The sequence below is a fragment of the Brassica napus genome, chromosome C8, assembly GCF_020379485.1.
Source record: "Brassica napus cultivar Da-Ae chromosome C8, Da-Ae, whole genome shotgun sequence".
NCBI classification, from domain to species: Eukaryota; Viridiplantae; Streptophyta; class Magnoliopsida; order Brassicales; family Brassicaceae; genus Brassica; species Brassica napus.
Genome location: NC_063451.1, coordinates 4,802,702 through 4,819,049, shown reverse-complemented (window position 1 = coordinate 4,819,049; position 16,348 = coordinate 4,802,702). Strand labels below are relative to the sequence as shown.

Sequence of the window (16,348 nt, the reverse complement as noted above, 5' to 3'; positions counted from 1 at the left end):
TATAACTCAACCGAATTTTTGAGAAATCAGCCCACCGATGTATAAGTCAGCCGTAACTTGTGTTCGTAAGTCAACCGTTATCTCATAAATCAGGTTAGAATCTGTAAATCAGCCATCACTAACGGTTGACTTATGTTCGTAAGTCAGCCAATTTCGCATAAGTCAGCCACGTTGTTTAACTCAGCCACAAAGTAACCATAACTCAGCTGGAACGAAGTTTGTAGCGCTTTATGGTTGAGTTCATTAATACATGTCAGCGCATTCCTTCGTGGCGCCATTTTTTGCTTATGTGGCATTAAAAAGTAATGACATTCTTATAAATACGTTTTTTTCTCACAACGTAATAAAAAGACACACTGAGTAGTGAGTACTAGAAAAATGGCAATAATAAAAAAAAAAAGTTTTGTATGGTTCTTGTAATATGTCCTAAAATGTATAATGTTTGAGTAAACTACCAACCCAAAAAATTAGGGGACCCCGAAAAAATTAGGGGACCCCTAGACTTTTTTTTAGACTTCAAATGGAATACCATTTGCTCGGATAGAACACAGTGATCCAGAGACATTGTGTGCGTTAGCAGAGATAAAGCAACATGTTCCTAGTCATCTCCGGCTGACAGGAGGGTGGCAGGAGCCGTCATAGACTAGTACATGTTAGGATATGGCCGTTGGTTTTGGTTATAAATTCGTTGTTTGCGTTAATAGTGTTTGTTGAGTTGTGTACATCTGTCACACACACCACATATTATACTACTGATATACCATGGATTTCATTCATTATTAGCCATGGTATATAGGTGTTTAAATATATATTGACAACTATATAGAGTCTATCTAGAGTATTTACAGGTTCAGAGACGATTTGGAGGAATGTGGTGATTTTTGGTGTCTTGTGGAGCCTTTTGATGTGCAAAGCTGCACAGACGCTTCATATGTTTAGCTATGGATGGAGACCTTACCACCATTAGATTGAGCCCATATTTTGAACCAAGATATATATTTGAGTTATCTTTCCAATGCCTCCAGTTTAAGGTAAATCAGCATCATGTAGCAGAAGTTATGCCCGTTTTATTGAAGAGTGGTCAATCTACCTCGCAAGAAGAAACTGTCGAGGAGATGAAGGACTGTCGATCGATGAAACAGCATTGGTGTCGATCGACGGTGATGCAAGAATATGGTCTGAGCATATTTTATGACCGACTGAAGCCCAGAAGCAACCACAAATTACCAAAATACCCTTGGACGACCAGAAACCCTATTTATGTTATTTATAAGCCATTGTTGACGGCTACACGCTCTTTAAGCTTTCTTTGATTCTTGTTCTTAGTGAGGAGAGAAGGAAGAAACTCCATCAGAGTCCTCCTGGAACTCCATTGGTTTTGGTTTTATATTATTTATGCTTTTTTATCTATTCATCTATGATTTCTGTGACAAACTTCATGTCTAAACAGATCCACTTGTTAGGTTTAGGGTTCAGATAGGTTATGAAGGATTAACCCAAAATATAGAACTGCTAAGTTGTGATATTCATCATAGGATTGTTCTTACTGCTTGTGTTCTAGGGTCATGAACTAGAACCATGACCTTAGAATCATTAGGCACAAGCGATAGCTTGGTCTTTTCTCTGAACTGAATTCTATTGAGCTAGGATTGCTAGAAACATACGAGAGTTGATTTAGGAACCCTAGTACATATTCAACCCGATTGTTGGGGTCAAAAACGGATACGACGAAGTTAACATTCAGATATCCGTAAATATTAACATGAACATTTTTACGAAAAATAAATCTTCGAAAAGATTTATTTTTACGAAGAATCTTGCGGAGAAAACACGTTCACGAAACATCGGAGAAAGATCAAGGTCGCTACGTAGCGATTGGCCCGCGCACGAGCTAGTCGCTACGTAGCGACCGAGCACGCGCACGAGCTGGTCGCTACGTAGCGACCGAGCACGCGCACAGCTCGGTCGTTACGTAGCAACCGAGCACGTAGCGACTGAGATCTCACCAAGGCTCGGTCGCTACGTAGCAACTGAACTATCCCAAAACATCGATACGACACGAATCCATGCATTCTCGTCTACTCTTTAATGCTATCTCTCGTAAAAAAACGTTTCGAGTCAAAGACGGCCCAAAGAGACCTAAAATGCAGCTCGAACCCCACTTACGAATTCTTAAACAAAAACACATAAGCCTTATGACGGTTTATGCTTGGTTCGTAAGGCAAGATAAATGTCAAGTTTCCGCGGATAAATGAGAAGTTTTCGAAGATAATTACGAAGATCGGGAAACTCGGAATATCTCCATTTTTGAGCTATGACGGCTTAAGGGCAGAAAGGGAAAGGCGCAAACCGACCTAAGAGAAAGTATATAAGTAGTCCTAGGCGAGAGGCAGAAGGGGGGAGGCAATACACAGCAAACTTAGCACTTAGAGCATTTTAGGCAATTTTCCATTTTTGTTATTCAAGCGGCGACTCAATTAGGTTTAGCAGCTTTAGGGTTTTAGAACTAGGAATCTCGCCGACAGCTCTCGTAGCCCAGGCGCTTACCTTGTTGTAACGCTCAAACACGAATTCGGAATAAGATCAACTTTGATCTCTTTTCGATTTCTTATCTTTTATCGTCTTTATGTTGTGTTCAGATTGCTTGGCGTGTGGTATTAGCAGATATCCGGGACCTCTGGGAGATTAGGGCTCTCGTACTTTCCTTATTTAAACGGAAATCGACAGTGTGAATTTCGATTCCCACACCGATCGTAAAGCTTGCTAGAAGCGATATCGATCGATGATCCAATAGATTAATCGATCGATATTGTGAAAGGTGTATCGATCGATATTCCTATAGAATAATCGATCGACACTTTCTTGTGATCAATAAACGAGAGTTGAGATCCAAGATCTGGATATTAAACTGTCTATACAACGGAAGTTGTTAGATTTGTATTCCCAATTGAGTTCTATAATATCTTGCAAGCAACAATTAGCCTCTATATCATTATAATCCTGATTACATGAATAGAAACCCTAGATCTAGCAAACCATCATTCATCAAACAACTCTCTGCCAAGCTGAACAACTGTCTTGTTCAACTTGTTTACTACTTTATTTACTGCTTTGCTATATTTATTTACTGCTTTATAAACTATTAGCCTTGCTTAATCATATAACTATTAGATCTAATTGGCTCCCTAGCTCCTTGTTGACTCGATCCCTAAGTACTACAACTCGACCTCTTATTTGAGAGAGTATAAATCACTCTTTAGGGTAATTTGAGTGATATCAAATTTGGCGCCGTTGCCGGGGTGCTTTGATCGCCATTAGATCTCGTCTAGTTAGATTTAGTCTAGGTTTTACTACTTTTCAAAAAAAAAAGATTAAATTTATTCTTGTGTTTTAGGTACATCCATATGAGTACCTAAAGCAACAAGGGGATAGGGCTCTTACTAGTAGAGCCACTGGATTTGGACCGCGTGATCCATAAGTCTAAGAGGGCAGTCGACACCCTCCAAGCAGCGATTGGTAGGGTAGAAATCCAAGTGTCGATCGACAGTGTTCACCCGACGTCGATCGACAGTGTTCCCCCGACGTCGATCGACACTGTTCACCTGACGTCGATCGACACTGTTCACCTGACGTCGATCGACACTGTTCACCTGACGTCGATCGACACTGTTCACCCGACGTCGATCGACACTGTTCATCACTGTTCATCCACCATCGACAGACATTGTTCACCCGCCGTCGACTGAAACTGTTCATCTGCCGTCTGACACCACTTGTTTGGAGGCAGAGAAGGTGGAAGTGCTCATACTTAAAGTTGACGAGAATGGGATGCTAAGAGACGAAGAAGGTCGCACTCGCAATAGTGCAGGACAGTTGATTAATGTTCAGTGTGCTGTGATCCCTGATGTGATTGTTGTCGCTGAGATGAATGACTTTGACCTTAGCCGAGAGTGGTACGATTGGGTAGGTCAAGACCCCTTCCAGGGTCTTCCTCACCAAGATCCTAGAAACCACATCGAAGAGCTTGAGGATCTTGTGTTAAGGAGTGAGCAGAATGAAGTGTCTGAATACCACATGCTCTGCAAGATCTTCCCCTATTCTATCTCTGGAGATGCATTTAGATGGTTCAGTCAACTGCAACCAGGATCTCTAACCAGCTGGGATGACATTGAAAGAGCCTTCCTTTACAAATTTCTTGATGATGCTGAAGCAACTCGAGAAAAGGAGAAAAATGATAAATGGGACAGGTTCTTGGCATCGTTAGATGAGGAGTATATGATTCCAATACAGCTGCTCGACGACATTATGGCAAAAAGGGATGAACAACATGGATTTGGAGAGCCAAGCAGAGCAGCCGAAGCTGAGACTACTGATCTGACCTCCACATCGATCGATACAACGCCTGGGACATCGATCGACACCAACACATCAATGTTGATCGACCGTAGTACCTCAGAATCGATCGACATCGGCACTTCAGAAACGATCGACACCAGCACCGCAACACCGATTGACCGTACGACCTCAACATCGACTAACGTCACGACCTCAACATCGATCGACGGAACGACCTCGGAATCGATCGCTCACACAATCCCATCATTGATCGACGGAGACTCCTGTTTCAGAACGAGACCACTTGAAATCCCTGAAAGTTCGAGTTGTCCTCAGGACATCACAGACTCGGCACAGAAGAGCATTGATATATCAAGTTGTTATCCTACCTCAGATGGAGACAGAGAAATCACCATGGAAGATTTGTTGGAGCTAGAAGAGTTCTTGGAGTTGGAGGATGGAGAAAAGCTTGAAGACTTGGATTCGAGTAGAGCAGTCACTATGGAAGACTTCTTAGAGCTGGAGGAATGGCTTGAAGATATGGATCAGAATTCGAAGAAAAATCTTGATGACGATCAGCGTACTTCAAGAGGAGATCTAGAAACTTCACCAAAGGTTAGCATCGATCGACACCAACCTGATGGGATCGATCGACAACCACCCCACATCATCGATCAATGCCCACCCTATATCATCGATCGACAGTCATCAGATAGCATCAATCTACACCCAGACTCCATCATCGATCGACGCCCACCCGATTGCATCGATCGACACCCGTTGTTGGACGAATCGCATGGTTTCATAGTTGAGATGGAACCAATTGAGGAAAGAATGCACGAGTCTGAAGCCTCACACAATGCTGACTCCAAACATCTGAGACCACTTATATGCGCAGAAGAAGCTGTTGGGCTTCACAAAAGAGTGAAGAGGATACATGATCCTGTGAAGATTGTGGTTCCATACGATGTGGTTGGGCTTGCTTCTTCAAGCTCTGCCCAACCTATACAAGGTGCTGCTCGCTTTCTCTCAGCAAGTTGAATTTCCTATCCCACTAGATAGAAGTATGCAGTTAAGTCCTTACAATGGGGTATTTGATGATCCTCTACATGCAGAAGCTTCTCAGAGAGGGTTGCAATTTAGAGATGAAGTCGATAAGGGCCCAGCAAAAGCAGCATCGATCGACACCGACCGGATACCATCAAAAGACACCAACAAACCGGCATCGATTGACACTATCACCTCAACATCGATCGACACTGGACGTGTATCAGAACAGAAGAAATTTGTGTGTGGAAATCTTAGGGGTGGAGAAACCACCACGCGATCAGACAAGTCTGGGGGAAAGAAGAGAAGGAATTGGAAGAAGAGAAAAAGGATCATGGGTGATTCTCAGTTATCATTGTTTCCTCACTTCTAAGATGGTGTGAGGAAATTCAGAGTGCGCAGCAGATGCTTCTCACAGCCGTTTGCAAAGCTTCGAGCACTCCTTATTGTTGAGATGATAGACAAAGGAGAAGAGTCTATGGAGGATACTTTCACACAAGAATGATAAAGCTTCAGAAAGCAGACATTGAGACTTGTTTTGGAGCATGTTCTCATTCTCTTCCGGACTAAATCAGATCTCCAAAGTCAAGCTAAATGACTATAACAAAGCACTGAGTGGGAGGCAACCCACTACTAGGTAATTTCATTTCGTTTATGTTAGATTGTTACTGATTTTAGTTTTGTTTTTATGCAGATCAAAAAAAAAAAAGTGAACATTAACAATGGCACTGTAGCAGCGCCGAGCAACACTGTAGCAAGAAAATCAAGCGATACTGTAGCAAGAACATCGACCGACACTGTAGCAGAAAATTGGGAGTTACTGTAGCTGTGATTCTGTAGCAGAGCTACTGTAGCAGTCACTGTTCATCGAGAAAAAAAATTTTGAATTGGTTTTATTCCTTATCTATTACTAACTTTTAGTGTTTTTATTTATGTTAGGTAAAAGGAAAAGATCTGAGGAAGACGAGTTTGTAGAAGGATCGACGATGGCTGCACAGCATCGCTCGACAGAGCATCACAAGTATCGATCGCCACTTAACTGTGTTGATCGATACTCACATCTATGGCAGGTATACTCGCGAAACCTTGTTAATATTGTCCTTATGATTTATTTTCTCACCAATCTTAGACTGTATAATACTGGTCACGGTGTTGTTTAAGTCTGGGGGAGGTTCTACTGATATTGTGTTTTAGTTAGATATATATATATATATAAAAGGGAGATCCGAGTAGACGATTCCTCCGCACATCGACCGATGAAACCAGCTCGATATCGATCGACATTACTTCATATCCAACGATCGATTGTCTCTTCATTGTGTCGAATGATTGCTCCAGGCATCGACCGATGAGACCATGTCGCTATCAGTTGACAGCACTTCATCAACAATGATCGATTGCCACTTCATTGTGTCGATCGACACTGAGAAGGTCATCGTTCTTACTTGTTAAATTATGTCCTTATGATTATTTTTCACCATAACTCTGACTAGATATATACTGGGGACAGTGTAATTTAAGTCTGGGGGAATGTTTACTCATATTAGTGTGTTCATGAGTCTTATCAAAATGTTTTCAAAAGAGTTTTATTGAGTCAAGAAGGGATAATGAACTTATTAGATTTTTGCTTGTTATCTAACCACTCTTTAGCACCATTCTAGACTTACTGGTGCAGATAGTTTTAAAGTGGATCAACCTGTCAACTATTCACACTTGCTGAGATTTTTTGAAAGAACCAAAGCTGACCTCCAACACTAAACCTGACTCAACTGCTTGTCTTAGGGCTTGGTATACATGAGATCAGATTCTTCAAACAAGTCTGGAAGGTAAAGCCTTGTGTAGATTTATCACCCTCTCTCTCTCTCTCTATTTCGAAATTTAGATTATAAGAAAAAATAATAATAATAATAATATATATATATATAAAATTATAGATAATAATTTAGGTAAAGAATTCGAACGGGACTTGGTGGCTACAAACATTAAGGCTTGATTCATAAGAATTCTATAGGTAAAAGATTAGAACATGACTTGGTGGCTACAACCATTAAGGCTTGATTCACAAATAATCCTAGGATATAGGTCAAAAAGAAGTGAACAGGATTTGGTGGCCAAAACCATTAAAGCTTGATTCATGGAAGCATGTCCAATCTTAGTCAATGATCTTGCAATATAAGCAGACTTTGACTGAGAGAGAAATTAGTAGAGAGAGAGGAAAGGAACTCTTATTTACATGCAGGTCCAGATACTTGTTTGAGCATCCTTGCATCATGTGATCGATATTCCCAAGGTAAAGCCTGTACTTTTATATATGTTAAGAAATGAGGTTGGTAGAGGGGAATGTCAGACAGGATTTGTTAAGTTGTTGGCTAAGTGAATTTGGTTGCTAAACTAGGATATGGTATAATGTGCTTTTGTGATTAGGACTTCTTAGATGTGGATTGCAATATTGCAGAGCTGATGATTCTAAGTTTTAAATCATGTGAGTCCCTGCTGTTTTCAAACCTCTTTCAGAGAGACTGCCCGTCTGTTTTGTTTGATGACAAGCAAAATGGTAAATCTGGGGGAGTTGATATACCATGGATTTCACCCATTATTACCTGTGGTATATATGTGTTTTAATATATATTTACTACTATATAGAGTCTATCAATAGTATTTACAGGTTCAGGGACGATTTGGAGGAATGTGGTGATTTTTGGTGTCTTGTGGAGCCTTTTGACGCTCTGCACAGACGCGTCATATGTTTAGCTATAGATGGAGACCTTCCCAACGTTAGATTGAGCCCATCGTTTGATAAAAAATAGAGCTTTGAGTTATCTTTCCAATGCCGCCGGTTTCAGGTCAATCAGTATCCTGTAGCAGAAGCTATGCATGTTTTACTGAAGAGTGGTCAGTCTGTCTCGCAAGAGGAAGCTGTCGAGGAGATGAAGGACAGTCGATTGATGAAACAACATTGGTGTCGATCGACAGTGATGCCATAATATGGGCTGAGCATATTTTATTACCGACTGAAGCCCATAAGCAACCACAATTAACCAGAAATCCTATTTATGTTATTTATAAGCCATTGTTGACGGCTACACACTCTTTAAGATTTCTTTGATTTTTGTTCTTAGTGAGGAGAGAAGGGAGAAACTCCATCAGAGTCCTCCTGAAACTCCATTGGTTTTGGTTTTATATTATTTATGCTTTTTCATCTATGATTTATGTGACAAACTTCATGTCTGAATAGATCCACCTGTTAGGTTTAGGGTTCAGATAGTTATGAAGGATTAGTCCAAAATATAGAACGGTTAAGTTGTGATATTCATCATAGGATTTTTCTTACTGCTTGTGTTCTAGAGTCATGAACTAGAACCTTGATCTTAGAATCATTAGGCACAAGCGATAACTTGGTCTTTTCTCTGAACTGAATTCTATTGAGCTAGGATTGCTGGAAACATACGAGAGTTAATTTAGGACCCCTAGTGAACACATATTCAACCCGATCGTAAAGCTTGCTAGAAGCGATATCGATCGATGATCCAATATATTAATCGATCGATATTGTGAAAGGTATATCGATCGATATTCCTATAGAATAATCGATCGACACTTTCTTGTGATCAATAAACGAGAGTTGAGATCTAAGATCTGGATATTAGACTGTCTATACAACGGAAGTTGTTAGATTTGTATTCCCAGTTGAGTTCTATAATATCTTGCAAGCAACAATTAGCCTCTATATCATTATAATCCTGATTACCTGAATAGAAACCCTAGATCTAGCAAACCATCCTTCCATCAATCAACTCTCTGCCAAGCTGAACAATTGTCTTGTTCAACTGGTTTACTGCTTTATTTACTGCTTTGCTATATTTATTTACTGCTTTATAAACTATTAGCCTAGCTTAATCATATAACTATTAGATCTAATTGGTTCCCTAGCTCCTTGTGGATTCGATCCCTAAGTACTACAACTCGACCTCTTATTTAAGAGAGTATAAATTATTCCTTAAGTAATTTGAGTGATATCAACTACTAATGTTAAATGTAAATAAACATGTCTTTAATGAAATCTACTCAAAGACACTATACCGAGTTTTTCTCAGTCACACTCTATCGAATCTTTCTTGAGAGTGGTGCTTAGTTTGAAAAGCATATACTTATCTTCTCAACGCCAAATTCATGAGGCCTAAAAGAGCTAGCTTTTTTAAAAAGTAATTGAAGATCCGACGGCCGAGAGTGAATATCACTGCTGGACGAAAAGAGATTAAAAATTTAACGTTTGTGTTCGAATGGAAGAGTGGGACAAATGCAGATCACCCGCAGAAGCAGTTCTCCCACACTTAAATCACAATTCACTTTTTCTGTTTTTAAAAGAAGTTCAAACGAGAGATGTGCATGCAGTTCAATATTTTTGTCTTTTTGTGGAAAAAGCGGGAGATCTGCATGCATATCTCACCCGCTAACGTTTGGTGGTGTTGATCTGTTTTTTTTTCTTTTTTGGCCAATATATAATTTTGATACAAACACTTAACTTAAAATATATTTATCTGATTTTATAAATAATGTACGATGATTAGCTCAAACTATATAGCTCACATTAATACTATTTTTGTCATTTTAAAATTATGAACATGATGTCCAATCGCCGGCAAAACACAACATTTTCTAAAAAAGAAGATATAAATCTTCCTACGTAAATGTCGGCACTAATTAATAATTTTTTATGTTTTAAAATAGTTAATAAATAGGTAAATGTTTGAAATTTTATAAATGTATTGAGAGAAGACAATTTTAAATAAATTCTTAACCGAGAACGAGTATTTATTGAGCCGTACGATCAACTAATTTTTGTGACCAATTACCATTTTAAAGATTCTACACCCACTAGTAGAAAGTTTCGCGGTGATAAGTTCAACCAAGAGTTTAATATTAGTGTAACCTTCCGGTTCTCCAAATAAAAACTCGATCAACTAAAATGAAAATAGAAGAAGTACAAGTATCTTATGAAAAAGGGAAATATCCTAGGATAGCACTAAAAAGGTTTATGTCACAAATATAGACTCTAAGGATCAAAATGACCAAAATGTTTCATTAAATAGGTTAATATACACTTATACCTCTAGGGTTAACTAATCTAAACCTTAGGGTTTAGAGTTAAAGGGTGGGGATTTGGAATTTAGATTTCAAATTTTATAAAATAAAAAATAAAAATAAAAAATTTTAAAATAAAAATTTTAAAAATAGTTTAAAATATATTTTCAAATTACAAAAAGAAAATTTGAAAAAAAATAAAAATAATTTTCGAAAACAAATTTTTTTAAAAAAATATTTATAAAAAAGTTCGAAACATTTTGGTCATTTTCCTCCTTGTGGTCTATTTTTGTGATCAAAACTTGAAAATGATCTATTTAGGAGAATTGCCCTATGAAAAATTCTAGGGGCATTTCGGTCGATTCTACAGCATTTGAGATATTTGTTTTTTTTACATATTTTGGTGTAGTTTTTATTGTTTTAATAAATAATTATCGTTTTAAACTTCTTTTGCCCGTTAATAATTTATAATAAATTACTTTATCTGTTTGATCTGCATTTCTCCTGCATGATCCACTTGTTCTGCACTTGTCCCGCTTGATCTGCACTTGTCCCGCTTGATCTGCATGATCTGCTTGATCTGCAACACTTGAACTGCTTTTACCTTTCATACCCTAAGTGTTTGAATGGAAGAGTGGGACAAAGGCAGTTCATCCACTTTGGCAGAAAAACTGCTTTTATATTGTCATTCATGTTTTTTTTAGTTTTAAAAATAACATTCAGGATAACTGCCTTTTTTTTGTCCTTTTCTGCATAAAAGCAGGACATCTTCAGGCAGTTTGATCCACCTCATTTTTGATGATGTTCAATTGTTCCACTTTCCATTTAACCAATAGATAATTTTCTCAAAAATAAATTAATTCTGAAAATATTTAATTATCATCTATAAATATAACTACGTATCATTTCTATACATCAACTAAAAAGAAGAGGCCTCATGTTGGTTATGTTAACTAATTTTACACTTTATTTCAAAACTATTTTCTATATTTAGAGTTAACTAAATTTGTAATTTAAAAAAATACTCTCGTTTTATCTGATTTAGGTATAATTGATTTCTTTAACTTTCAATTTAATATATATATATATATATATATATATATATATATGAATATAAATTAGCAAAGAGGGTTTTTCTAGAAAAGTGATTATGTGGGTTAGTTAAATATCTATTATTATATTTACAATGTGTGTTTAATTATAATCTTTATTATGCAAAATATAGTAATATAATTTAAATATGCAGGTTAGTTAAAATTATTTTATTTATATATTGATTTCAAAATTGCGGTAACATGGTTTCAGTGCAAGATTTATTGTTGTGTGTGTATTATATTTCTATATTATGTGTTTTGATATATTTTATTATAATTTTTATTATTTAAACAATAATTTGTTTTATTCGAACTATTTTTATCATTCAAAATTATAATAGTTGTTTGATCTACCTGCATGATCCGCTTGATCTGCATCTCTTTTTCATGATCCTATTGATATGCACTTCTCCTGCTTGATCTGCAAGATCCGCTTGATCTGCACCGCTTGAACTGATATTACCATTCGGAACCTAAGAAGATAGAGTGAAATTTGACGTGTATCACCCCCATTTTGTGGTTTACTGGTTACAATCCCAATATACCTAACTCTGTTATAAATCATATTCTGGATGTCCATAACCGGCCCGGTCCATAACCGGCCCATACTTAGAGAGAGAGAGTCGGCGGCCATGAGAGAGAGAGAGAGAGAGAGAGAGAGAGAGAGAGAGAGAGAGAGAGAGAGAGAGAGAGAGAGAGAGTGAGAGAGAGCCGGCGGCTAGAGAAAGAGAGAAACGCTAGTTTCTTTTTCTTTGTTAGTTTATAATTTGTACTATTTCCATATTCTAGTCTTTCCATATTTGTGTTTCATTATATCTCTCTTTGTAATTCCCTATATATAAAGGACACACTTTATGTTTATAAAATACAAAAAACTTACAGATTCTATTCTCTAGTTTCACAACACGTTAGCAGCACGATTACTCTAAGAACCCTAAGCAAAAGTTCGAACCCTAAACCCTAATCTCATCATGGCGATAAACCCTAAACCCAACGACGAACCCAAATCTGATCAAGAACCTAAAACCCCATACTCAAGGCGTTCCTGATCTCAGCACGCGACCTCAGTCCGTTCCCCAGCTCACGACCTCAACCTGTTTGCGAGACACGATCTCAGCCTGCTCGACGCTACTCGATACTGTTCGCAGCTAGATAGCCAGCTCGATAGCCAGCACGTTAGCGACCCGATCGCTGCTTGCTCCCTTTCGCGACTCGTCTCAGCTTCAGTCCGTTCGCGACGATCAGAAAGCAATCCGTTTGCGGCTCTTCTCTAGTGGGAGGTCCATTCAACCTGACTTAAGGTTAAGGTTGATAGTAAATTAACCCATTGATGCATTGCTTGATTACTTGATTGAGGTTTCATGTTTCCATGATCACTTAGAATCATTCTTGCTAGGATGAATAACCGATTGCATTAAGATCATATAGAAAACGTTTGCTATGGTTGATCATCCTTGTCTTGGCCGTGCAGCTTGCATCATATCTATCTTGGTCGTGCGGCTTATCATGCATCATATCCGTTTGGTCGTGTGACCTCATCCGATTGTTTTGATTGCATCTTATAGAGAACATTGAACACTATAATCTTAAAGAATGAATATATGATTTTAGATGTCGAAAATCAACAACTTGGATTTTACTGCTGATATCTTGTGAATTTACATGTTTTTAACTTCTTATTCTTGCATGGTTTGGTCATTTAGAGTATCATTTAGGCACATTTAGGTTGCATATCATTGCATTTGTACATATCAGGTGTTGGAGAGCACCATGGATGAGTTAGAAGACCATTGGAGGGATTTTGAGTCCAAAGAGTGAAAGATGAACACGGATGAAGGCCTTAAAGATCTCTTCTGAAGCTCAAAATTTGTGGAGACACTGGAAATTGAGTTAGCTTTACAATGGAGGTGGTTTCAAGTCGTTTAGAGCTGTATTGAGGGATTTATGATCAAAATACTACACACATATCAATATGACATTCCTAGCGGCTAGGCGTAGCGGCAAAAGATGGTCGCTACAGAAGATAGAGCTGAGGCGCCTAAGTACCGTAGCGGGAGTGTGTAGCGGGTTAGAGAGACCGCTATAGTTGAAGCGCTTTCTGTAGCGGTCTTCCGTAGCGGCATAATGAGGTCGCTATTAGTTCAAGAATGCGAAAAAAAATCGTCTAAGTGTCCTAGCGGCCACCCTTAGCGGGCATGTCAGGTCGCTACAGGCGTAGTGACCTCTGGTAGCGACCTTTTATGGTCACTACGAAGAAAAATATCTGTTTTTATGGGTCAACCCCAGCTCGAGTTTTAGATATATATAACTACTTTTCAGACAATAATTGGGGATCTATCTAGTTTTTTATGAAGAACACAAGAACTCTTGAGAGAGAAAGCTTGAATCTTTAGTTTCTTTTCTTCTTATTCTCTTGAATTTGCTTGTTTAATCCTTGTTTATCTTTATTCTCTGTTGTATCTACTTGAATATGCTTCAATCTATTATGAGATTAAGTGTTTTCATGGAGATTAGTGAGTAGTTTCCTTAAGAATTCATGGGTTAGGGAGATTAGAGTAACTTAGTGAAGATCTATGGTGTTATTGTATTAGATCCTTGTATGAACTTGCTTGTTGAGTATTTTTAATGCTTGTTTAGTCTTGATCACTCTAAACCTGATTTCTAAACACTTCTCATCAGACATGATTAGATGAAGTGTTTGAATCAACTCAACTAAGCTCTAGTGAGATTAGCCAAGGACACTTGATGTTAAAATTGCTAGATAGTTATTAAACTTGAACTTAAAGATTGCTTGATTGAATTAAGCCAAAGACATTTGATGTTTAATGATTTCTAAGCAAATGGACATTTACCTAGACATAGGACTTGTCTAAAATTGTGTTTAGACTTAAGAGATTACTTTGATTGAAAGCTTGTCACCTAGATTGGATCTTAGTTACTTGAAGTCAATTCCCAATACCCATGGATTCACTTGTTTAAATTGATTAAAACCTTGTTGTATTGCTCTGTTTGCTATTGTTACTTGTCACACACTCACCACTATTGAATCTACTTAGCTTAAGAAATGACTTGTATTCTCACTGATTCACATCACTAGGACTGGATCGACATTCACCCCAATATACTACAACATTTGCAATAGGTAGAAAAGCCTACTATCAAATTGGCGCCGTTGCCGATCCTAGTCTGATTGTGACATTGAGTTTGAGTCTTTGCTTGAGACTGAGTTTTACTTTGTTTTAAAGTTACTAATTCTACTTCTTCACCTACTTGTGATCGCAGGTGCATGAACCTAAGAAGTAGAGGCACTACACATCTTACTCCCTTGACAGATATCAAAACACTTGAAAGAGAGAACAGAAGAAGGTTAAGACAAGAAGAGCAGGAGGCTCAGATACAAAGATCAGAACCTATGATGGAACCAGTTCCACAACAACCTCAAGCTGAAGAGGGCAATGGTCAAGGAGCTGCCAACCTTCGACCTAGACAACCACAACGCCAAGCTAGGGCCATCGGTACATATGATCAACCTAACATAAATGGGAATAGGTTGGGCATTAGGGCACCGCCAGTTGCCAACAACAATTTCGAGATCAAGTCCAGCCTCATCAACATGATTGAAAACAAAAAGTACCATGGACTTGCCTTGGAAGACCCACTAGATCACCTGGACAGATTTGATAAGTACTGTGGCTTGTCAAAAACAAATGGAGTTTCAGAGGATGCTTTCAAGCTCAGATTGTTTCCCTTCTCTTTGGGAGACAAGGCTCACACTTGGGAGAAAAACATCTCAAGTGATACTATCACAACTTGGGATGAATGCAAGAAAGCCTTCCTCAACAAGTTCTTCTCTGCTACAAGGACTGCCAACCTTAGAAATCAGATCTCTGGTTTTCAACAAAGAGGACTTGAAGGATTTTCAGAGGCATGGGAGAGATTCAGAAGCTACTTGTCTCAATGTCCCCACCATGGCTTCAACAATGAGAGCTTGCTAAGCACTTTCTACAGAGGAGTCTTGCCTAAATTCAAAAGCCAGCTTGACACTGCAAGCAATGGAAACTTCTTGGGGAGGACTGTCGAAGATGCATTAGAACTCTTGGAGAACATGGCACAGAGTGACTCTGTCTACAATGATGAATATGATAGAAGAGACAGAGGTGGTGGAGGAGAAGATATGACCACAAAGAGAGAGCTGAAAGCACTTCAAGACAAGATTGACATGCTACTATCAGAAAAGACCAAGAAAGAGGAGTTACATATGGTTGCTGAAGTTGATGGAGTAGAATGCCAAGAAGATATGTACTATGTCAATGCTCAGGGTACATGGTACAAGAAGGAGCCTGACTATCAATACCAGAACAACTACCAACAGAAACCCTTCTACAACAACCAACAGAAGCCATTCAACAACTACCAGCCAAGACCATTCTACAACAATCAGCCTAAGCCATTCTACAACAACAACCAAGGTGGTTACCAACCAAAACAGAACTTCCCTCCTGGATTCTCACCAAAACCAAGTCAACCTGCACAAGACCAAGCTGGATCATCAACACAACCTCCACAAGAGAGTAGTACTGAAGCTATGCTGAAACAATTATTGGAGGGACAAACAAGAAGTGAGAAACAATTAGGGTATGAGCTGAAAAATCTCCACAACAAGATTGATGGGAATTACCATGATCTAAACAACAAGTTCAAAGCCTTGGAGAACCAGTTTGTCTCTATGACAGCCAGCTCAAGTCGCCAACAAGGTTCCCTACCTGGAAAGCCTGAACAAAACCCAAAGG

General features: G+C 38.5%; 1 non-coding gene across 1 annotated transcript; it reads right to left on the bottom strand.

Annotated features, from left to right (window-relative positions):
• Positions 1-15,426: 15,426 nt before the first annotated feature.
• LOC125592120 lies at positions 15,427-15,533 on the bottom strand. Its single transcript, XR_007327970.1, has one exon. It is a non-coding gene; the product is annotated as a small nucleolar RNA R71 (small nucleolar RNA).
• Positions 15,534-16,348: the final 815 nt, after the last annotated feature.